General features: G+C 36.9%; 1 pseudogene; it reads left to right on the top strand.

The window, feature by feature from the left end:
• Nucleotides 1-16,492: 16,492 nt before the first annotated feature.
• Nucleotides 16,493-16,613, top strand: LOC113582401 (annotated as a pseudogene).
• Nucleotides 16,614-24,104: the final 7,491 nt, after the last annotated feature.

Below are 24,104 nucleotides of genomic sequence, written 5' to 3'. Positions count from 1 at the left end.
AGGTATGTTATCAGACAGTAAATGTGCAGGTAAGAGTCATATTTTCTCCAGGTTGACTCAAGACTTTTTGATTAGCAAGGTTTGTTAATTGAATATACAAATTACAATGAAAAGTGTGTGGTATGTGACCATAATATCAGATGTTAACCACACAGCTATAACCAGATGCTTTGGGGGGATCCAACCCTCTTCTTCTATTATCAGGCTTTGTTTGGTTTAACTCTCCATGTCCTGGTCAATAAAATAGAGTATCAGCTCTTAGTTCATCTTGCTTTCCCTCACATGTTTAAACAAGTGTACTACTAAATAATTAGCAGGTTCTATTAAAAACATGGGTATCTTAGAGCACTTTGCAATCCACAGAGTGTAAAAATCATTGTATTTATACAGAACAAAGACATTTAATTATCTAATCCATAAAAGAAAGTAGCTTTGACATTAAGATTAGAAGTGCTCTGTGTATAATTAATTTACCTGTCACATTGATGAATGTAGCAGAGGAAAAGTGAATCATTGTTCGATCTGTCACTCCACAGAAGTACGTTCCTTTATAATCTTCAGTAAGATTTAGAATAGTCAGAGAGTTTGTGTTATCATTCCAAATAATTTTGAATGTGGATTTGCTGAATTGAGATGAAAGTATGGCATCTTTATGTTTTAGCACATATCATACTTGCTGAGGCTCCTGTTTCAGTCTTTGCTTATACCAAATGCAAGTATCATCATCATATTTTGCTTTAAATGTGCAGTTAAGAGTGATATTTTTTCCAAGTTGCATCAGTGCTGCTTGATTAGCAAGGTTTGTAGTTTGAACAGGACCTATAAAATGAAACAGAGTTAGACCGATAAGGTAAAAAGGCCGACAAAATTGAATCCAACATTGAATATTAAACCAACAAAAAAGTACTGTAACACATGTAATTATGAACTCTAGTAAAGTTTTGGAACCATACATGTCTTGATGCTCAAAAATATAAGTAACCAGACTGGTATCATCATTGCAGCATCACGCTCTGACCTCAGAGGAGACGGTTTAAAAGAAGCAACTGACAAACTAACTAAACTTCATCCACATTTGTGTTTCATGACCTAAAATCTCATTGGCTGGCAAAAATCACATGGTCCTGTTCTGTTATTGTCTCACAACCTTGTTTGGCCACTATCAGTGCCTGATCTCTTTTATAACAAATTTATACCCAACATACATTATGTTATGCTTTTAGCAGACAGTCTTATCCAGAGAGACTTAGAATTTCAAATATCTTTCAGACAGGCAACTGTAGCGTTAGGAGTCTTACCCAAGTGTAGAACACTTGCCGCAATGAGATTTGAACTACAGTCGCCAACAAGACAGGCAGTGTTGTTATATACTACACTATACCATGCAAGAAAGGAAAAAGGATATAAAAATCTTGCTTACAGTCTTATTTGCAAAATTGCTCAAAAGGTTTATTTTTATTATTATTCAATTTTCTATTTTTACAGCTGAGATTTTTTTATAGCCAATAGTAGAGTCACTCAAAAAATGCACCTCTCCTCCTGTGCTAATACCCAATCAATCCATGCCTGATGAAGCATGAATGACTAATGCTGTAACACAGTGACGTTCACTATTTTATGGAACACTATTGAAAAGTGTATAACAGTCAGAGTAGTTTAAAAAGGTTTTATTGTGTATGTTGTCCCATATTTAATTTTACAGAAAGAGACAAAACAACAGGAATAATATTTTGGGATTATGAACTGTAGAAGTCTATAATTTTTCACTTTTGTTGGACTTGTGTAAAGTTCTAAGAATGATGTAAAAAATTCAGTCAGGTCTACGTTAATAAGTTGGATGAGGAATTAAATATTACTAATTCAAAATAAACAAAATTCTTGCTGCACTTAAAATCTGATTGGACAAAATAATTCCCAAGATTCTCTACTACCTTTTCTTTCATATAGTCTGCTTGGCCACCAGAGGTCATTTTGGTTGTTAACCTTTGACCCTTGAGAAGCTTTACCTTTAATGTAAAGAGTTTGGATAAATTGGTGTAGACATGAGTACAGCATAAGGCATTGTAGTGTATTTCACAGTTTTGGTTCCTGTGACTCCTCCCACATCCTGACCACTTCCCCTTTTGTGGCCTTCCCCCCAAGAAGAGAAGCTCTATGCTGACTGGGTGACTTTTCCTGGGTCGTTTCTGTGCCAGATGGGTTTTAAACTCACTTACACTCAGACTAGGACTCCTAGAAATCTGGAGTAGACTTTTGTTACTTACTTATTCTTAATACTGATTTAATTCTTTATTGCTTATTTTGTTCCTGCTGTGATCTCCGGTGTGGAACAGAGGATGATGGACTCTTCTTTTGAGTCTTGGTTCCTCTCAAGGTTTCTTCCTCATGCTCTTTGCGAGTTTTTCCTCAACACTGTTGCATTTTGGTTGCCCACTGCAGGCTTGAATTCAGACATCTGTAAGGTTGATTTGTGACGATGGCTGTTGTAAAATGTGCTATGTAAATAGAAATTAGAAATTTGACTTACTGTTACATTGAACAGTTTCATTTCATATCAGACTACACTACTCTGGAAAATCAGTCTCTCAACTTTCACATGTACGCAAACTTTATCTAAACTTCAGTAATGATCATTTATGCATTTACATGTGATTTTGTTTGTTGTCCTTTATGATGGGATAATCAAATATATATATATAACTCATTTATTTATTTTTTAATGGATGTGTAACTTATAAAAAGTAACATCTTTATTTACAAATTATATTCTTATACAGTGTCTCCTTGCTATATTGTTACTATGTTTTACTCTTATGGGTCTTAGGGTGTTTTTGCAGATTTTTTGCTTTCTGTCATTTACAGTCATTTTGGCATCTGCTAGTACAAGGTTAATATATGAGCTCCCATGTTACTGGAAATGTATTATTATTATTATTATTATTATTATTATTGTAGCATTGTTTTCTTTATGTATGTATTTCATGCCACCAAGCATTAGAACATTTTAGTTAAAAACTTTAAGCACACTGCATATGCACACAGAAAGTGTATTATCAGACACTATCAGTCTAAACTTGTATGTGTTTTGTTTTCCTATGTCTATATTCACAGTGACCACAAGGTCTAAAACTGTGTTCTCACACCATTCTCCCAGAAAGCAGATGAAGAGGGAAGTAAACTGAGGTTGGCACTGTACTTGAGACAGTGATCTGATTATCCACAATGGCCTTATAGAATAACCCTCTCCCTGCACTGTCAGGCTCTGTTTGGTTTAACTCTGGATGTCCTGGTCAATATAATTCATTGTCAGCTCTGAGAAATTGATGAATGCATCAATCTGTATTAATCCAGAGATAAGTTCTCATAGGCTGGGGGAAGTTTTGAGGTCTTGTCTATCTTATTTGGCCTTGATTGTAAAACCAGAAATTCTGCTATTGTACCCTTTGTTCCATGATGCTTTCATGTGTTAGTGATCAAAAATGACTCCCAAGACATTTAATAAAAAATAATAATCTGCAACATTTTTAAACTTTAAAATCTGCTTATTGTATAGAGGAATAAAGAGATCATTGTAACTGGATCCATCAGCAAACAAGCACAAGCTGTACCCTGAAGCAAAAGTTTCAAAAATAATCAATAATAAAATATTTAAGTTGTGATAGCCTGTTACATACAAAAATTAAAAACACATTTGTGATACACTGAGCAGTTTTCAATCATGGCAGACATTATCCAGTGCCAAAAACACATACTGGCAAATAATCCTGGAGAGGTGTGCACCTCTGGTCAAATATAATCTGACCATAACCCCCCCCACACACACACACACACCCTCATACACACCCCACATGTTTTCAGTGAGAGATTATATCTATGCTTCTATTTTCTTTAGAGTAGGAACAACCAACAGGAAATCAGGCCCCAATCACATTTAAAGAGAGATGTCAGACTGTCTGTGATATTGTGCAGCTTGTACTGAAACCTAAATTAGGATGAAAACAGAATTTCCCCAAAACTGTGCACTGTTTCCTTTGCCTGCTCCTTGTGAATTTGTGTCTCTTGTGACTCTCTGGTTTTGCCTCAGACTGTTTTTAATTGTAAATTTGGAGGTCATTTGGATTTGTCTTCTTGTATTTTATGGTTCTGATCCTCCTTCTGTTACATACTATGACTATGGATTACACCACTGAGAATAAAGAAGCTTTAAAGGTCTGCAAGTGTCTGACCTTTTCTGTCATGTCACACATATATTCTCTAACAAACCACATGCTTGTTTATTATCACGTTCAGTCCCTCCCTTGTTCGGTGTTTTTTCTGTCTTGTGTTTTTTGGTTCCATTGCATGGTTTCGTTTTCTCCTCCCCTCATTTAATTTTCCACACCTGTCCCTCATTTCTAGTATTAAGTTCATGTATTTAAAACCCTGTCTGCATTTCAGTGTTTTTGCTGTTCATTGAATTAATTTGTGAATGTGTTTCCTTGCAGTCATTTCTTGAATTGGTGTTCCAAAGCCTTAATTTTTGTTAGCCTGTCTTGTTTATCCCTAAGGGTTTTCCTAGCCTTAGTTATAGCCTGCTTTCCAGTTTGCCTTTGTGTGTTTTTGTTTGTTATTCATGTATCCATGTGCTCTCCATGTTGACCCAGAACTAAGACAATGATTCTGACTTTGGATTTTCCATGAATAAATCTCGCTCTTCTCCACACATTCGTCCGCCTCCTTACCGCTAAACATTATGTTAATCAACAGCTTTTTGTACTATTACAACCCTGTTGCCTGCACCTATCGTGAGCTCAAATTCTAGGACCAAAAACTGCACAACATAAAAAAAAGAAACATGGAGATGAACGCCAAACTTTTACACTCAAGGCATTTAGCTGACACTTTTATTCAAAGTGACATACAATTATGACTGAAGATAACTTGAGCATTTGAGGGTTAAGGGCCTTGATCAGGGGCCCAACAGTGACAAGCTGGCAGGTGGGGCTTGAGCCAGCAACCATCCAGTTACAAGTCAAGTACCTTACCCTCTGAGCTATCACTGCCATACACAGGGTTTTCAGTGATGTGTTATCATTTTCTTTTTATTTACAGTAACAAAAACATACATACAAAAATATATACAAACAACAACAAAGCAAATTTAAAACAGGAATGTTTTTTTCAGGGTGGGCTTTATGCCAACACAATTAACAAAAATGTACTATAGCAACTCAAATGCTAACTTCCCTAAAACAAAAGAAAATAAAATGCATCACTCTTACCTACTCACAAAAACAGAAATACAAGAAGGCAAAAAATACAGCACCCACCCCTACAACTCCAAACAAAAAGAAGAGAACAATACTCAATGTTTCTGGCAATTGAATATATGTAAATATGACTCTCTGTATCAACTTGACAGCCTTATTAATAGTGAAAAAGAAAACACCTGGAAATGATAATGTAGGGGGAATGACAACACAGGACGATGATGGAGACAGGACATAAACAGTAACAGAACATGTTGCTGGATGCCATGGTAACTGACAGGTTAATCTAGCATACAAGTGTTATACATTTAGATACTTATGTGCATGCAAGTGTGTATGAGTGTATGCAACAGCTCACGCCAGCCATGCTAGTCTGAGTATTTCAGAAACTGCTTTTCTGCTGGGATTTTCACATGATATTAATTTAGGAAACTTCAGAAAAAGAACCAGTTTACACTCTTGGAACTTTAGAACCCCATAAAATGAATGTTATAATTTTAACATCCAAGTTATCTAATATACTCCAGATGTGCAGAGTAAGGATTCAGTACCTGGAGGACTGGGAGAGGTATGGGCCTGAAGAAAGGAGCTGGATACCCTCACGACCTCGACTAGGGTACAGGCCGTAACAGGAAGTGTGAGGAAAATGGCAAAATCAAATGTGTGGTGAAAGAGAAGTAAGACAGAAAGAGACCAAAGTAGTTCAATAATATACAATCTATTGTACAATGGACAATGTGATATATACAAGAGATAGTGTGACACTGGACTATAACGTCAGGAGTGACCCAGGCCAAAATAACATACAAATACACACTAGAAACAAAAATACACTCACTAAACCTACAGAGACAAAAGAAAATACTATACTTACTGGAAAATACAGAGCAAACCCACACCCCAAACAAAATAACAGTCACTCCATACTTACCAGTGAACACAACAAAAGGATCAAAGTAGAATATATACAAATATACAATAGCAAAACCAATATGGGAAGTAAGGTCATACATCAACTCAAATATCAAATACTATTAACACACATCCCAAAAAAAATATCACTGCCATCCCCTCCATACCTTCTTCCTCCTTTTATTGCTCGTCAGGGTGGGTGGAGTCTTGTCTCCTGATTTGCTGCAAACATGAACTCTGTAATGGAATCTGGAACTGGATTTGGAATGGAACACACACAGCCACACCAAAAGAACACAGGATGTAACAATACTGGTGAGTCACATATCAGATACCAAAGTTATCAGCTCCTCCCACTGTACCCATCTATCCTGGCACTCAGGCGCCAGTGGGCGCTTTTGGTTGATGGGGTACTGGCAGACCCTTGCTGGAATCCAGCACTCAAAGAGCAAACATGGCAACCACAGCACAGCACAGCGGGAGGAGCTGATAACTTTGGTATCTAGGATCTGACTCACCAGTATTGTTACGTCCTGTATGTCGTATCACAAATATATCATTAAAATCATTGTTTAGAAAAATGGATCAAACATTTTCTGAATCTGTAGAATCTACCTTTTCAGTTTTGTCGATAGTAAGAATAAAGACCCCATGAGAGGTTACATATAGAAGTTATATTATAGAGGAAGATACACATCATGTGCCTCACATTGATATGAAACCTATGGATATCATGTTATACATAAAAACCTTTAAAGTGAATTTAAAATAATATGTAAAAACAGAGGAAATGCCCCGAGATGTCATAGGGTTAAACATAATTCAGAGGTTTATCTCCCACAAAGGTCAGAGTTCAGTGTTTTGCATTGAAGGTTCCTAGTGTGTGCAGAGACTTTGCAAAGCCTGTTTCTCTGCTTTTGTTTCTGTTTTTCTGTTTCTATGTTTCTCGTTGTAATCTGCATTCTGCCATTAAAAGTTCATCACTCACGTTTTACCGCAGCTTCACGATGTCACACTATTTACAAAAATAAAAGTTTCATGTTATTATTATTGTGTTTAAAATAAATATTTTAAATTATTAATACATATTTATTCATTTCCCACCCTCCTGACTATCAGACTGTATTTACTTATGCTGTGATAGTGTTAAAGTGTCTGAGTTTGTTTATGTGCACACATTCATATTATTCAGTATTTTGGAAAACAACACAACATATACTGATATAATATTTACATATACACAGGCCCTTAAGCTTTATTTTCATATTACAAACATAAGGGTCGAAGGTTACATGTGCATATTCAACATAGTATTATTCTTCTTTTTTTAGCCTATTAAGCTTTACAGCCTAATTATTCAGTATACGTTGAATCACTTTTTGTCTATGCAAAATGTTTGGGGAGTTATAGATTTACAAACGGCAATATCTGTGAAGCACATAGTTAGTAAAAGGCTATTGATCATTGGTAGAGGAACTGAATTAGGATGGAATAAAACAACCACAAATTAAAAAAAAAAAGATGTTGTAATATGAATCTGTATGGTGAGAAAAGAAATCATACAGTATTAAATAGAATGAAATAAAAAAGTATACATCTGTCATTATCAGTCTCTCCCAGGTTCTGTATTTTTCAGTTCCGTTCCTTAGTTTCATTTTCTCCACCCCTCGTTTGATTGCTTGCACCTGTCCTTCGTTTCTACCTTTGGTTTTCGTATTTAAACCCTGTCTTGAGGCTTGTGTTTTAGGTGCTGTTTATTTGAATGTGTTTAGTTTATTGTGATTGCAGGTTTATTCTAATGGTTGTTATTCTGTGCCATTGTAACATCCTAGCGTCGGTCTGTGTTATAACCTGCTCCCTTGTTTGCTTCTGTGTGTTTAGTTCTAGCCTCTGTGTTTAGTTACTCGTGTGTCTGAGCCCTTGTTCTGTTTTTTTCATGTATCCCCGTGCTCTCCATGTTGGCTCTTTGACCCTGGACTGCATTAATGACTCTGATTCTGGATTTGCCCCAATTAACTCTTACTCTTCTCCACACATGCATCTGCCTCCTTACCGCTCAATGTTACAACATCAAATTTAATATTGATTATCTATAATAATAATAATAATAATAAGAAGAAGAAGAAATAATAATAAATTATTATACATGTTAATATTTATAGCTGAAATTTAATATCAAATGCTAAGCAACAAAATAACAGGCACAATGCAATCTTGTAGTATGAAGAGCAGATATAATGGTCAGAAAATCAACAGTCATAACTAAGTAAGCACAACAGAATGGGTACATTGTGGATATTCTTTATCTGACATCCAGTTTTGAGCACAGTGGTTCTCATAGACAAATGTTGCACATTACTGTTGAAGCTGGAATGAACCAACAGAAACACAACATACCTTAAAGTTCAGAAAGCAGATGAACAGGGAATAAAGATAATGTGTCCAGACTTCACTTAGGATTATAGAAGGGAAGTGAGCTAACAATCTAGATGATAGTCAGTAGGAGCTGAACGTTTCACTCCAGAGTACATGCTGTCTTCAGGCTGTCCTCTCTTCACCTGCCCTCTTTTGGTTTTCCTCCCATTGAAATGAATGGCAGCGTAATTCAGCTCTTCAGCATCATGTCTCTGTGGGAATGAACAACATTGTTTAGTGAACATTACTGTCATTATGATCCTTATTTAGAATATGACTACTAGTCTCAAACACAGAGACAGTGAGTTGCCTTCTCCTCCTCCTCTACAGCAGTGCAGTGTTGCATGTCTCATACATCTCCACCACAACAGCTTCATGCATGAATATCAATGATGTTGTAATTAGGCTACAGCTATAAGCTATATCAGCTCCACAGATATGAACAGAGGAAGCTGAGCTGAGCAGAGCCAGAAACATTCTTAGTAAAAGATATCATAGATTTAAATGTACAATTGGCACTTAATTGCTTTTTATGACTTACAAATCTCATCATTGTTTAGAATTTGACTAATATTACACCAACTTGTCTTCTGCTGTGTACATCACCTGCTATGTCTGAAACAACACAATTAAAAGCATGCACAAAATGTGAGATAAAATCTGATGTATCAGGTTAAACCCCTAACGCTCTATTGTTATTATATCTATTGTTGTCATCTATGATGTTGTTAAGCATCAAGTAAGAGTTTTTATGTCAACTGATGCATGCCACATGCAAGATGAAGAGCATAAACCTGGAGAAAAAAGTATTACTAATAAAGTCGTGAAAGCAAACTGCACAAGTTTTACCTGATTGCTGGTTTTCTCCATCACACTTCTTTCTTGAGGTCTTGCTGTGAAAATATTTTTGGTGAAAATAAAGTATTAATTGTAATTAGTTCAGGTAATATTACCTCCATGCCAAAATGTTTGCTTATTTTTTTTTAATCGATATTGTTAATTTTCAAAGTCATGAATTAGAAGAGTTCAAACCTCCTGCCCTTTTGAACACTTACCATTGCCACTTTCAGAGTTTTTCATCTTACAAATGATTATGGCTTGAGCAATGATAACAGCCACACACACTCCCAGCACTGCTCCAAGACAGATCTCTACAGGACCCACAGGTTTTACTGCAGAACAATCTTTATAAAATAATTTAATATACAAATTATAGTGCAAGTGTGTGGTATGCAACCAAGAGATCAGACGCTAATCAGATAGCTATAACCAGCACAGTTCCAGGGAAGATCACTACATAATTAAAACATTTAAAAAGGGTCATCATGAGCACCCTGTTATGCCACCATTATGTCAGACATTAACTACACAGCTCTGCTATGAGTTAAAATGAAGATGTAAAAGTATAAATGAACAAAGATTAAGTTTAGTCTGCCAACACAGACTTTTGCCCTGTATACACAAACGTGTGTGTGTTAGTAAGAGAGAAAAGCGGGAGAGGTGTGTGTGTGTAAAAGAGAGAGAGCTTTCTTCTTGTCTAACAATAAGGCTCAAGTCAGCTATTGCTTGAGTAATAAACTCTAATGCTGAATTATGATGCAACGATGTGTATAAACCTTGATATCCTGGTAATTATAAAAATATTGTATGCTCTTAGTTTATCTTGTTATCTTTCATATAGTCAAGCTAGATTTTTATGAGAAAGGCATTTGATTTTATAAAACACTTGTGGCTATGTCTTAGAACCTTGAAGAGCAAGCTTCTATGATGATCACTTTATTTAAAGCAAAGAGGTACAAAAAATACTTGCTTGACTGGGATGTTTTTGGGCTTCCTGACCCTTTTCCACTACTGGTAGAGTCTGTTAGGTTTAACCCTCCATGTGCTGTTCAATAAAAACACAAAGTGTCTACTTTTAGTTCATCTTGGTTTCTCTCTTATGCTTAAACAACTGTACTATTAAATAATTAGCATTATCTAATTATCTTAGAGCACTTTGCAATCCACAGATTAAAAATCATTGTATTTATTCAGAACAAAGACATTCAGTTCTCTACTTCATAATATAACAGTAGATTTAACATTAAGATTAGAAGTGCTCTGTGTTTTAGTTATAGTATAGTTTTATATTTTAAGACATTTAAAGGAAATAACTTATTTACCTGTCACATTGATGAATGTAGCAGAGGAAAAGTGAATCATTCCTCCGTCTGTCACTGCACAGAAATATGTTCCTTTATAATCTTCAGTAAGATTTAGAATAGTCAGAGAGTTTGTGGTATCATCCCGAATAATTTTGAAGTTGGAGTTGCTGAATTGAGATACAAGTATGGCCTGTTTATTTTTTAGCACTTCTCCTACTTGCTGAGGCTTCTGGTTCGGTCTTTGCTTGTACCACTTGCAAGGATTACTATCATATTTTTCTTTAAATGTGCAGTTAAGAGTGATATTTTCTCCAGGTTGCATCAGGACTGCTTGATTAGCAAGGTTTATAGTTTGCACAGGACCTATGAAATGAAACAAATTCAGACCAATAGGCAAAAAAATGTTAACAAAATTGAATCCAATATCATGTAATTATGAACACTAGTAAAGATTTGAAACTGTACATGTCTTGTAGCTCAAAAATATAAGTATCCAGACTGGTATCATCATTGCAGCATAACGCTTTGACCTCAGAAGAGACGGTTTGAAAGAAGCAACTGACAAACTAACTGTACTTCATCAACTTTTTTGTTTCATGACCTAAAACCTCATTGGCTGGCAAAAGTCACATGGTCCTGTTCTGTCGTTGTCTTACAACCTTGTTTGGCCACTATCAGTGCCTGATCAATTTTAAAACATGTTTATACCAAACATGCATGTACATTATTTTATGCTTTTGGGAGACACTCTTATCCAGAGTGAGTTAGAATTTCAAACATGTTTCAGACATGCAATTGTAGTGTAGGAGTCTTGCCCAAGGACTCTTATTGATACAGCATAGAACACTTGACCCAATAAGGCTTGAACTGCAGTCACCAACGAGACAGTCAGTGTTGTTATATACTACACTTTACCACTCAAGATGGTAAAAAATAATATAAAAATCTTGCTTTCAATCTTGTTTGCAAAATTGCTCAAAAAGTTTTATTTTTATTTTTTTTTCATTTATCGTTTTTCTACATCTTAGATTGTTAGTGTAAGAGTGAGCTTTTTTTTACAGACAATAGTAGAGTCACTCAAAAAAATGCACGCCTGCTCCTGTGCTACTGCCCAATCTATCCATGCCTGATGAAGTGTGATTGGCTAATGCTGTAATACAGTGACGTTCACTATTTATGGAACACTATTGAAAAGTGTATGACAACAGTCAGAGTAGTTTAAAAAGGTTTTATTGTGTATGTCATCTCATACTTAATTTTACAGTAAGAGACAAAACAACAAGAATAATATTCTGGGATTATGAACTGTATAAGTTTATGATATGTCACTTTTGTTAGTCCCATGTAAAGTCCTAAAAATGATCTAAAGAATTCAGTCCGGTCTATGTTAATAAATTGGATGAGGAATTAAATATTAATAATTCAAAATAAACAAAATTCTTGCTGTACTCAGTTAAAATCTCATTGGCCACCAGAATTCCTAATATCCTCTAGCGTCTTTTCTTTCATATAGTTTGTTAACCTTTGTTAACCTTTGACCCTTGAGAAGCCTTACCTTTTGTATAAAGAGTGTACAAATTGGTGTAATATGAGTACAGCCTAAGTTATTGTAGTGTATTTCACAGTTACTTTTGGTTGCTGTGGCTCCTCCCACTTCCCCTTTTATGCCCCCCCCCCCAAGAAGCGAAGCTCTAGGCTGACTGGGTGACTTTTCCTGGGTCTGTTTCTGTCCCAGATGGGTTTTAAATACACTTACACTCAGACTAGGACTCCTAGAAACCTGGAATAGACTTCTGTTACTTACTTATTCTTAATACTGATTTAGTTTATTGCTTATTTTGTTCCTGTTGTGATGTCCGGTGTTGAGCAAAGGATGATGGCCTCCTCTTTCAAGTCTTGGTTCCTCTTAAGGTTTATTCCTCATGTTCTTTGAGAGTTTTTCCTTAACACATGCCCACTACCACAGAAACTCGCTCTTACACACACACACAAATGTCCCCCATTTCCAATCCACTAATTATTGATTATATTTGCCTGTTACTTGTTATCCTTTTTGTTTCTCCCTCTATTTAAGCCCACAGGAACACTAGTCCAGTGCTGTGCTTTGTTTCTGTGCATGTGTTTTTGCCTTTTTTTTTCTTTTTTTAAAGCTTTTTACCAACACACCTCTTTTTTACCAACTCACCTACCAACTCAAATATTAATAATAATATTTACAAATGCACAGGCCCTTCACTTAATCTGAAAACTTGGCCATGTTTTTATCAAACTAGACACATAAGGGTCAGGGGTCAGTTCATATTCAATAAAGGTTTACTTTTCTTTATTAAGATTTCAACTTTATACCATATTTATTCAGTCAGTCAGCCAGTTTTGAGCAGAGTGGTTCTCTAAGACATATGGCACTTTATTGTTGAAGCAGGAATGAACTAACAGAAACACAACATACCTTAAATATCAGAAAGCAGATAAACAGAAAATAAAGAAAATAAAAAGATTACAGGGTTACACAGCACCTCCTTTATAACACTGAATGTGCCAGTAAAGAAATAATGTAACCAAACTTCATTTAGGATTATAGAAGGGAAGAGAGCTAATAATCTAGATGATAGTCATTAAGACCTGAACGTTTCACTTCAGAGTACATGCTGTCTTCAGGCTGTCCTCTCTTCACCTGCCCTCTTTTGGTTTTCTTCTCATTGAAATGAATGGCAGCATAATTCAGCTCTTCAGCATCATGTGGCTGTGGGAATGAACATGAATGTTTAGTGAACATTACTGTCATTCTGATCCTTATTTAGAATATGACTACTAGTATTAGACTACAGCTATAAACTATATCTGCACCACAGATATGAAACAGAGGAAGCTGAGCAGAGACAGAAACATTCTTGTAAAAGATGTCATAGACGTAAGTGTATAAAAGGCATTAAATTGCTTTTCAAGATGTACAGATCTTATCATTGTTTATGATTAGACTAATATTATAGTATCTCATCATTCTTCTCTTTACATAAAGCAATTAAACAAATTAGTATGACTAAATTAGTATGACAGAGTATGACATGATATGACATCTCTGGGGAGACCATTGATGAATTTTATAGTTTATGAAGTGATTGGCTGCATGGGGGCAGTACAGTGTGTAAATGTACATAGAGTAACACTGTGTTTGCTGGAGGTTTAGAGTGTAAAGCTCACATGGAACTGGTGGCACTGATCACACATTTATGGTGTCAGTGGGGCTGGGTGTGGCTCAAGAAAATAACTTACATGTGTTGTGGAATTATAAGCTAAGGAACCAGGATGAAGCTGTCACTGAATAATGAAAAGTTATATTTTAGAAATTGGAATACTTGCTAGGACATAACAAACAAAAGCCCCAGTTTATGTGATGCCTCATAAGTTAAAATCTCATTGGCCATCAAACTTACAAGATCCTGTTCTGCCTTTTTTTCCTTTATAGTTGGCTGCCAGTATTCATTTGGGCTACATTAACCTCTGACCCTTGTTACAGAAATATGGATGTGTGTGTGTGTGTGTGTGTGTGTGTATTCCAGATCCACTGCCAGGATTTCCACCCTTCTTGAAACTCCGCCCAGTTCCTTGCCGGGCTTCCCAGCCAACTGTGTCGGCTATTTAAAGGCCCCTCCCAGAAGAGAAGAAGAGAGAGAAAGGAGACTGTGTGTTAGTTTGGAGTTGTTTTGCTGAATTGAACATTTGTATGATGGTTTGTGTATGACCTTGTTTTCCCCCATTTTTGGACTTCATTTTTGGCTTCGCCCCTTCTGCTTCGCTAGTTGTGTGTGTATGTGTGTGTGTGTGTGTAAACATCGTTTTTTGGTATTTTGCTGTTGGACACTGGTGGTAGGGAGTGACTGCTGTTTTAGTTGGGTGTGGATATTGTCTCTGTTTTTTATTAGGGAGTTAGGAAAGTTTGTTGTATGTTTCTTGTGTTGTTAGGATTAGTTAGTGTGTAGTTTTATTTAAATGTGGGTTATGTTTGTTATTTTGGCTTGTGTCACTCATGAAGATATTTGCACCAGTATGATTGTTTGTTTATGAATCATAACCTTTGTAAAATACACTGAAAAAATCCCTTTCATTTGTGCTTCTGTTTGTTTTGTTGCTGCTCACTTTTTCACAACTTCCATTACATTAGCCATTTGTACTTCTTTTCCTTGTTATGGCCTCACAGCCTAGATAGGGTCGTAATATCCTTGAGAAGCCTTACCTTTTCATTAAAGAGTTTGTACATATTGGTTTAAACATGAGTTCAGTCTGTGGCACTACAGTATAAATCAGAGTTAATTGGGGCTGCTGATGGATAACCTCAGTCGCTGTGGTTCCTCCCACATCCTGAACACCTCCTCTGCTGTGACTCCTCCCCCCAAACAAAGAGAAGCTCTAGACTGACTAGGTGACTTTTCCTGGTTCTTTCCTGCTCTACATGGGTTTCAAACAAACTTACATTCAGTGAACCCAGACTAGTCGCCTAGAAACCTGGAATAGACTTGTTTTTTTTGTTAATTACTGCTTGTTTTCTTGCTGTTGTGGTGTCCGGTGTTGACCAGATGACGATGGGCTGTCTTTTGATTCTTGGTTCCTCTCAAGGATTCTTGGGCAGTTTTTCATTGTCAATGTTGCGTTTGGCTTACTCACTGTGGGCTTGGACTCTGACATCTTTGTGACAATGGCTGTTGTTAAAAAGTGCTATAGAAATATAATTGACTTTGAAACTTGACATAGTTACACTGCACTGTTTTATTTCATATTTGAGTACACACGCTGCTCTGGCTCTCCCTACTTCCACATGTATACTCTTTAAACTTCATTTATTATCTTTTCTGCATTTATATGTGATGTTTGTTGTTATCTGTCATGATAAGATATTCTAAAACATATATAGTCTTTAAAATGATTATGGTCCTTTCTTATAAAGTGACATCTTTTGTACATATTTGTTATTTTATATAACTGAGTGCCATGTTACAATTCCCTTGTAAATGTTCTTACTATGTTTTACTGTGATGGTTCTTAGGTGTTTTTGAAGAATATTTTGGTTTCTTCCAGTCCATGGTTAATTCATGAATGCCCATGTTATTGGTAATATTTTATAATTGCAGAACTGATAATGTTCTCAATTTATGTATTTCTTGCCAGAAGCATTAGCATATATTAGAGGAAAAAGTTTCACTACACTGCATTTGCATAAAAGAAGTGTGTTATCTGACACTCAGTCTAAGCTATGTTTTTGGTTTTTTTTCTATGTGCATATTCATATTTTTCACAAAGTCTAAAACTGTGTTCTCACACCATTCTTTCTCAGATAGCAGTTAAACAGGAAAGTAAACTGATGTTGGTATTGTACTCATGACAAAGTGATGATGACCTGATAAAATAACCCTATCCCTGCAATGTGAGGCTCTGTTTGGTTTAACTCTGCATGTCCTGGCCAATGAAATAAAGTATCAACTCTGACAAATTGATGAATGCGGCAATCTGCAGTGTCCTCATAATGTAATATCTATATTACACAGACACAATTATCTAGGGGCATTGTGTTGCTGTGTTTCAGTCTCCTTGTAAGTATGCTTACTATATTTTATTGTTATGGGTCTTTGGTGTTTTTGCATAATTTTTTGCTATCTGTCATTTACAGTCATTTTGGTGTCTGCTAGTACAAGGTTAATATATGAGCTCCCATGTTACTGGAAATGTATTATTATTATTGAAGCACTGTTTTCTTTATGTATGTATTTCTTACCACCAATCGCTTCTCGGCCTTTTGGCTAAGATCAAGTGTAGTATCTGTTCTTATCGAACGGAAACGAAATTGATCAGTCAAGAGGTGGCAGATTTTATGCGTGATTTTAATTGTGTTTTATTCTTTGTTTTTAGGCCCAGCCCACCTGGACTGCAGGAGGCGGAGTTTCCCCCGGAGCACCTCACTGATTGGAGGAACAACGACTGGAGGACCTGCGGAGGATCTCTGCTCAGGACTCGGCTGGAGGAGGGCGGATGGCAGCTAGAGGACCTCGGGGTCCGGAGCGGGCCGATGGGGCCTCGGCGGAGGCCTCGGAGCCCTGGGGGACCGCCTCGGCGGGACCTGGTTCAGGAGCAGGAGGTAGTGGCCTGCTCGATATGGCCAGGTTCCGCTGGAGGAACATGGATGAGGAGCCCCCCTTTATGGAGCGGGTTCCTTTCATCCAGGAGGTCCTCTTTGGAGCTCTGGGGCTGATGCCGGGGGACCTCATCTGTGCCCAGCGCAACGGGCCTCTGAGGTTTTACGACGTCACGCTCTCCTCTACAGGGGTGTATCGGCGAGTCCTGAAGCAGAGGGTGGAACTACAGCACCACCCTGTGGGTCGACATTTTGTGGTTGAACCTCTGTGGGATGTTAACAGGAGAATGGTTAGCACCCACATGTTCAACCCTCATGTCCCCACAGATCAGATCCACAGGTTCCTCCAGGGGTACGGTGAGGTGCATCCAGGGGAACGCTTTGTCCGGGATGAGCTGGGCATTTGGAATGGGCGCCGCCAGTTCATGATTACTTTTAAAGAGGATGGGGAAGGGGGGATGGTGCACCCCCCTGCCTTCTTCGTCCTAGGCAATAACCGGGGGTACTTGATTTATAGGGATCAGCCCGCCTTCTGCAGGAGCTGCCGGGGCCACGAACACAAGGCCGAGGACTGCCCGGAGCTGAAATGCTTAAACTGCCTGGAACCGGGACACATGGCACATGATTGCAGAGGCCCACGGAGGTGCAGGGTATGCCGGGGTGAAGGACATTTGGCCCGCTCCTGTCCCAGCCAAGGGCGGACTTATGCGGCGGCGGTGGTTGAGAGCAGGAGCGGAGAGCCGGCATCCCGCCCCGAGGGAGCCCCAGCGGAGACCTGAAGCCGGAGAAGGGGGAAGAGGACCGAAAAGAGGCGGCGGTGGGGGACCGGATTGATGGAGGCCGGACCTCCAACAGCATGCCTCTTCCTTCAAGTGGTGGGTCTTCGGGTTCTGGGCAGTCCCAGGATAAGGAGGTGGCACCGGCCGGACCGATCGTAGGCTCCAGGAAACGGGGGCGGGCCGGCTCAAGTACCCCCGGCGAGGTGGAACCAGCGGCCAAGGAGCGGAAGGCTACCCCACCTAAGGAGGCGGCACCCAGTGCCCCCCAGGCCTCTAGTACCCCCAAGGGGGAGACGACGCCCAGTATTCTTTGTATGGGTACAGTTATTGAGTCCTCATATACGGAAACAGACAGTACCACAGAGAAGGAAGGCCATCAGCAGGACGTGGATGTGGACATTGGTCTGAGAGGACTCATTAACCTGGGGGACGAACTGGCTGGGGGGCTATTGTCTTAGAGTTTTAGTGTTGTTTTAGGTTTTAGTGTTTTTTAAATCACGTTTTATCCGCTGTAACGAAAGGCCGAGAAGTGATTTTTATTGAATTGATTATTGTATTTGGTATTTTGACTGTTTTATTGTAATGGTGTTTATTCACCTTGTGAATTTTATTATTGAAATGAGTGTGTAAACGTCGTCGTTTTTATTATATATTGTGACAATGGTGAATAAACTTGGAAAAAAAAAGAATTCTTACCACCAACCACCAAGGATTAGAATATTTTAGTTAAAAAAAAAAAATTACCCACACTGCATATTGCAACAGGAAGTGTATTATCAGACACAATCATTCGAAACTTGTGATTTTTAATATGTCTGTATGCACTGTGACCACAAGGTCTAAAATTGTGTTCTCACACCATTCTCTCAGAAAGCAGCTAAATAGGAAAACAAACTGAGGATGGCACTGTACTTGAGACAGTGATCTGAGTATGCATGATGACCTTATAAAATAACCGTATTCCTGCACTGTCAGGCTCTGTTTGGTTTAACTCTGGATGGCCATTATAATTCATTATCAGCTCTAAGAAATTGAAGAATGTATCAATCTGTAGATCAATCTATATTAATCCAGAGATAAATTCTCATTGGCTTGGGGAGGTTTTGAGGTCTTGTCTATCTTATTTGGCCTTGATTGTAAAACCAGAAATTCTCCCATAGTGCCCTCTGTTCATCATCAAACAAGTACCAGTTATAACCTGACAAAAAAGTTTTAGAAAGAATCAATGATAAAAGATCTAAGCTGTGATAGTTTGTTACGCTAAAAAGTTAAAAACACATTTGGCAGGAGGAGAGTATGAGTGCCCTTATAACGTAGTATCTATATTATACAGACAAGTGTACAATTTGGTATTTTCTACTTAATTAGATGTGTCTGTTTTTACTGTTTTATATAGCTTTCCTCTTTTTAATGTATGTAATTAATATTAATCAACCGTGTGTTCCTGTGTGATACATGGAGCAGTTTTCAAACATGACAGTCTAAATATTCCAGTGCCAAAAACAAATACTAGCAAATAAAAATTATTTATTATTATACTGATAATATGTTTGGTTTATTTACATTTTCAGGCAGCACTATGTGAAGCTGAATAAGATGATAGAACTCAATGGTTTGAGTTGAGCCCCTCTGGTCAAATATAATCCAACCAGCACCCCTCCACCACTCTGTTTTGGGTGAGAGATCATTATCTGCACTTCTATTTCCTATAAAGTAACAAAAACAACTAACAGGAAACCAGGCCCCAATCACATTTAGAAGTGGTGCTCACATTTAATGATTAGTATACACATATATATGATGTAGTTCAACACTCTTTTTCTTTAATAGTTTATTTTTATTTGCCCAGAGGTTATGAATAGTGTACATCCCGTAAAGCACAATATAACGTTTTAGTCTCAGTGCTGCCAGAAAAAAACATGACTTGATACCTCATATTTACACATGCCTTGATACCTCATATTTGCAAGAATCAGTATTTCCTAATGCCAAACTACATAAATCAATTATTATATATATATATATATATATATATATATATATATATATATATATATATATATATATATATATATATATGACTCTCCTTATATTAGTATATATATATATATATATATATATATATATATATATATATATATATATATATATATATATATATATATATATATATATACTAATATAAGGAGAGTCACCATTAATAACTAAGAATGACTGAAGTTCCTGGCTGTCGTTCACAAATTGTATTCATTTTTTTAAATTTTTGTCAGAACTCTACCAAGCATATATTCTCCATCACAGACCTCATATTTATGAATCAATAGAGTTTTGTGCTGTGCTCAAGTTGTTACTGTGTTGCTCTTTTAGAGAGCAGATCTATTATTGAGTTATACATCTTCAGAGCCATCTGTTTTCACAGATTAATATTTAATATGTCAGGTAAATGATGTTTGTCTAAGAGTCTTTTGTAATTGATTTTGATTTTGTAATTGTTCTGTGTTTTAAAAAAGCCTAGCTCTACAATTCCTGTTGTCAGTATCACATATCCAGTTGTCTTTTGTTGGCACTTGTATTGTACCACCTAAGTACACTTGGGCATGCATGACAATAGGGACAGGGATTATCCACATATACGTCAAGTGTAAACACAAGTTGTGTGTACATTTGTCTGTGTTTGTTGGTGAACTGAGCCATGTACAGACAGACAGTGTTTTCTCTCTCACAGAGCAGATGGGAGGGTGTGGCGTGTCTGACCAGGGACCGATTTTCTAGCATGAATTACAGGTGTCTCCATCTGAGAACTGTGTTTTTGTGAATAATGGTGTTGTAGAGAATATTTGATATATCGTTGAACCAACTGAGTTTGCCTGTTTTGTTATATAACTCGCCTGTACTCAAACAGGCCAGAATCTCACATGGGTGTACTGATTTTCTTGATGCCCTGTTTTCTGCATCTTGTCCTCAGAGACCTGTAATGCAGCATAACAGAACTCTTTAGTACTGGGATCCCTTTCACACAAACAAGGGAAGTTGTGTTGCAGCCCCATAGATAACAAAGAAAAAAAGCACAACTCAACTGGGTCAATGAAAACTGATCTAGGTACAGTGAAACATTTAGCTGACATTTCCTATCCAAAGCGACTTACTATTGTGATTGAATACAACTTGAGCAATTGAGAGCCTTGCTCATGAGTCCAACAGTGGTAATTTGGGCTTGATTTGGCAACCTTCTGAATACTACTCAAGTACCGTAAGTAGTGAGCTACCACTGCTCTGCCACAAGTATATAGTAACATAGCTGGTAATTAGACTACAGCTATAAACTATATCACCACCACAGAACAACAGGAAGCTGATCTGAGCAGAGCCAGAAACATTCTTAGTAAAAGATGTCATAGATTTAAATGTAGAAATGGCAGTAAATAGTTTTTAAGGATCACAGAGCTTATCATTGTTGATTAGACTATGAATAGACAAATATTACAATAGTTAATCCTCTGCTCTTTACATAACCTGCTATGTCTGTAACAGCAATTTAAAACATGTACATTATATAACATACAGCAGATTTTATCAAGGTAGTGCTGCTTCATTAACGTCTACTGCTGTCATATCTATGATTAGCATGTTGTTAAGCATCATAAATATTTCTATATTTAAATATGAGTTTTAATGTCAGCTGTTGCATGCCACATCCAAGATAAAGATCGTAAACCTGGAGAAAGCAGTTTTCTAATAATGGCATGAAAGTGCAACTGCACAAGTTGTACCTGAGTGGTGTTTTTCTCCATCACACTCCCTTGTTGAGGTCTCTCTGTGGTAGGGAAAAATGCAGCATTAATTGTAACTGGATCATGGAATATTACATGTAAGATAAAAATATAAAAAATAAAAATAGTATGAAGGCATGAATTAGAACAAGGGCCCCCTGCCCTTTATGAACACTTACCATTGCTGTGTTCAGAATTTTTCATCTTACAAATGATTATGGCTTGAGCAATGATAACAGCCACACACACTCCCAGCACTGCTCCAAGACAGATCTCTACAGGACCCACAGGTTTTACTGCAGAACAATCTTTATAAAATAATTTAATATACAAATTAAAGTGAAAAGTGTGTGGTATGCGTCCATGAGTCGAGACGTTAACCAAATACTTCAACTATACCATGAATTAGAATAAAGATATAAAAGTTTAAATGAACAAAGCTTTATTCTGCCTACACATCTGAAATTTTGCATGTAAAGAGTTCATCTTTGTACTGTGAATTTTTTGATCCTCAAAACAGCACCTATCATATATATATATACATACATGTTTGTGTATGTGTGTGCACATAATTCTGTACTGGACAAAATAAGGCTTGAGTCCACTCTTGCTTGGGGAACTGATTCTACTTCTGAATGTTGATGAACTGATCTGTATAATCCTTGACATCCTGACAAATATAAAACAAATATTCTAAGATCTAAGTATATCCTACTGACATTTATATGGTTAAACTAGATTATTTTTTGGAACCTCCTTAAAATGCATATAGTTATCATGTCAAAGGGGAGGCTTCTGTGATAATTATTTTATTAAAGCAAAGATACATGAAGAGACTTGCCTGAATAAGATGGGTTTGATGGACCACACCCTGTTCCTGCACTGTCAGGATTTTTTGGGGTTAACTCTGTATGCACTTCTCAATAAAACACAATAAAACAGTCTCGGGTCTTAAGTCAGCTTGGTTTCCCTCACATGTAAAAAAAAAACCACATGCTTTATTCAAATACCCAAGTATACTGCTGAAGAATTAACAAATATTTTTTATAAAATGTGTTTCTACAGCACTTTGAAGTCTACTATATAAAAACTATACAGATTATAAAAACATTTTTTTTTAATTTTCTTATTGAGAAAATAACTGTGGCTTTGACTTTAAGATTATGTGTTTTAGGCTTCAGTTACAGTCCAGTTTTAAATATAAACAAGTTTGAAAGTATTAGTTTAATTACCTGTATTGGACGCGTCCGTCCAATACCTGTCAGAGGTAGCAGAGGTGAAGTTAACCTTTGTTCCGTCTGTCACTCCACAGAAGTACAATCCTTCATCTTCTTCAGTAGCATTTAGAATAGTCAGAGAGATTCTGTCATCCTTCCACTTCATTATGAATCTGGAGTTGTTGAATGGAAATGAAAGTATGCCGGCTTTATCTTTAAGCACTTCTCCTACTTGCTGAAGCTCCTGTTGCCATCTGAGCTTGAACCAAAAGCAAACAGTATTTTCTTTGAATGTGCAGTAATGAGTGATATTCTTCCCATGTTCAGTCTGGACTGCTCGTTTAAAAGGCTTTGTAGTTTGAACTGGACCTATAAAATGAAACCGAGCCAGAATTAATAAGAAAACAATGTGGAGAAAATTGAATCCAAAATAAATAAGGCATTCTTATTATTAATCCAATATCAGAAAGAACAGTAAAAAAATGTAATTATAAATGCTGGTAAAAATTTGGAACCGTACATGTCTTGTAGAGAAAAAATATAAGTATCCAGACTGGTATCATCACTGCAGCGTAACGGATAGACCCCAGAGGACACAGTTTGAAAAGAAGCAACTGGCAAAATAAATAAAATTCATGAGCTTTCCATTCTCATGACTCAAAATCTCATTGGCTAGAAAATGTCGCAAGTCTTTTTCTGTCCTGTAGTCTTACAACCACGTTAGGCCACATGCAGGGTCTGATCTTTTTAAAACATGTTAAGCCCAACATCCATGTAACTTAAAGTAACAGAGCACCACTTGAAAAAAGTGGTGATATGACATTCTTGTTTACAGTATTCAAAATTGCTATAAATGTATTATTATTATTATTTTTATTATTATTATTATTATTATTATTCAGGTCTCTTTTTTTTAAGCCAATAGATGAGTATCTCCTCCTGTGCTACTGTCCTTTCAAACCAAACCTGATGAAACATTATTGACTAATGAGTACCACAGTGGCACTCAATAATTAATGGGACATTACTGAAAAGTGTATGATATCAGAGTAATTTAAAATGTTTTAGAATTTTTTTTTTTTCTATTTAATTTAAGAGAAAGAGACAAAACAACAAGAATTATATTCTGCAATTATGAACTGTAGACATCTATGTTAGGATTATGACATTTGGAATTCTATGTTAGGATTATGAACATCTTTTGGTACAACCCAGCCTAGGCTGTGAGGCCGTAACAACAAAAAAGAAATGTAAACATATAACAGAATGTAAGTTGTAAAAAGTGAAGAGCAACAAAACAAACAGAAGCCCAAATGGAAGCCTGTTGTATTTCACAGTAGATATTAATTATAAACAATCTTACTGGTGCAATGTCTTCAGGAGTGACCCAAAAGAAGAAACAAACAAAAGAAGCATAGAACAGAATTTCCTAACTTCCTGACACATAAACAGAGGCAGAACCCACACCCAACAAAAATGCCAATCACTCTCTAT

The sequence above is a fragment of the Electrophorus electricus genome, chromosome 12 (assembly GCF_013358815.1).
Source record: "Electrophorus electricus isolate fEleEle1 chromosome 12, fEleEle1.pri, whole genome shotgun sequence".
NCBI lineage: Eukaryota > Metazoa > Chordata > Actinopteri > Gymnotiformes > Gymnotidae > Electrophorus > Electrophorus electricus.
Note: the sequence above shows the minus strand (reverse complement) of the source record. Positions and strands in the feature narration are given on the sequence as shown.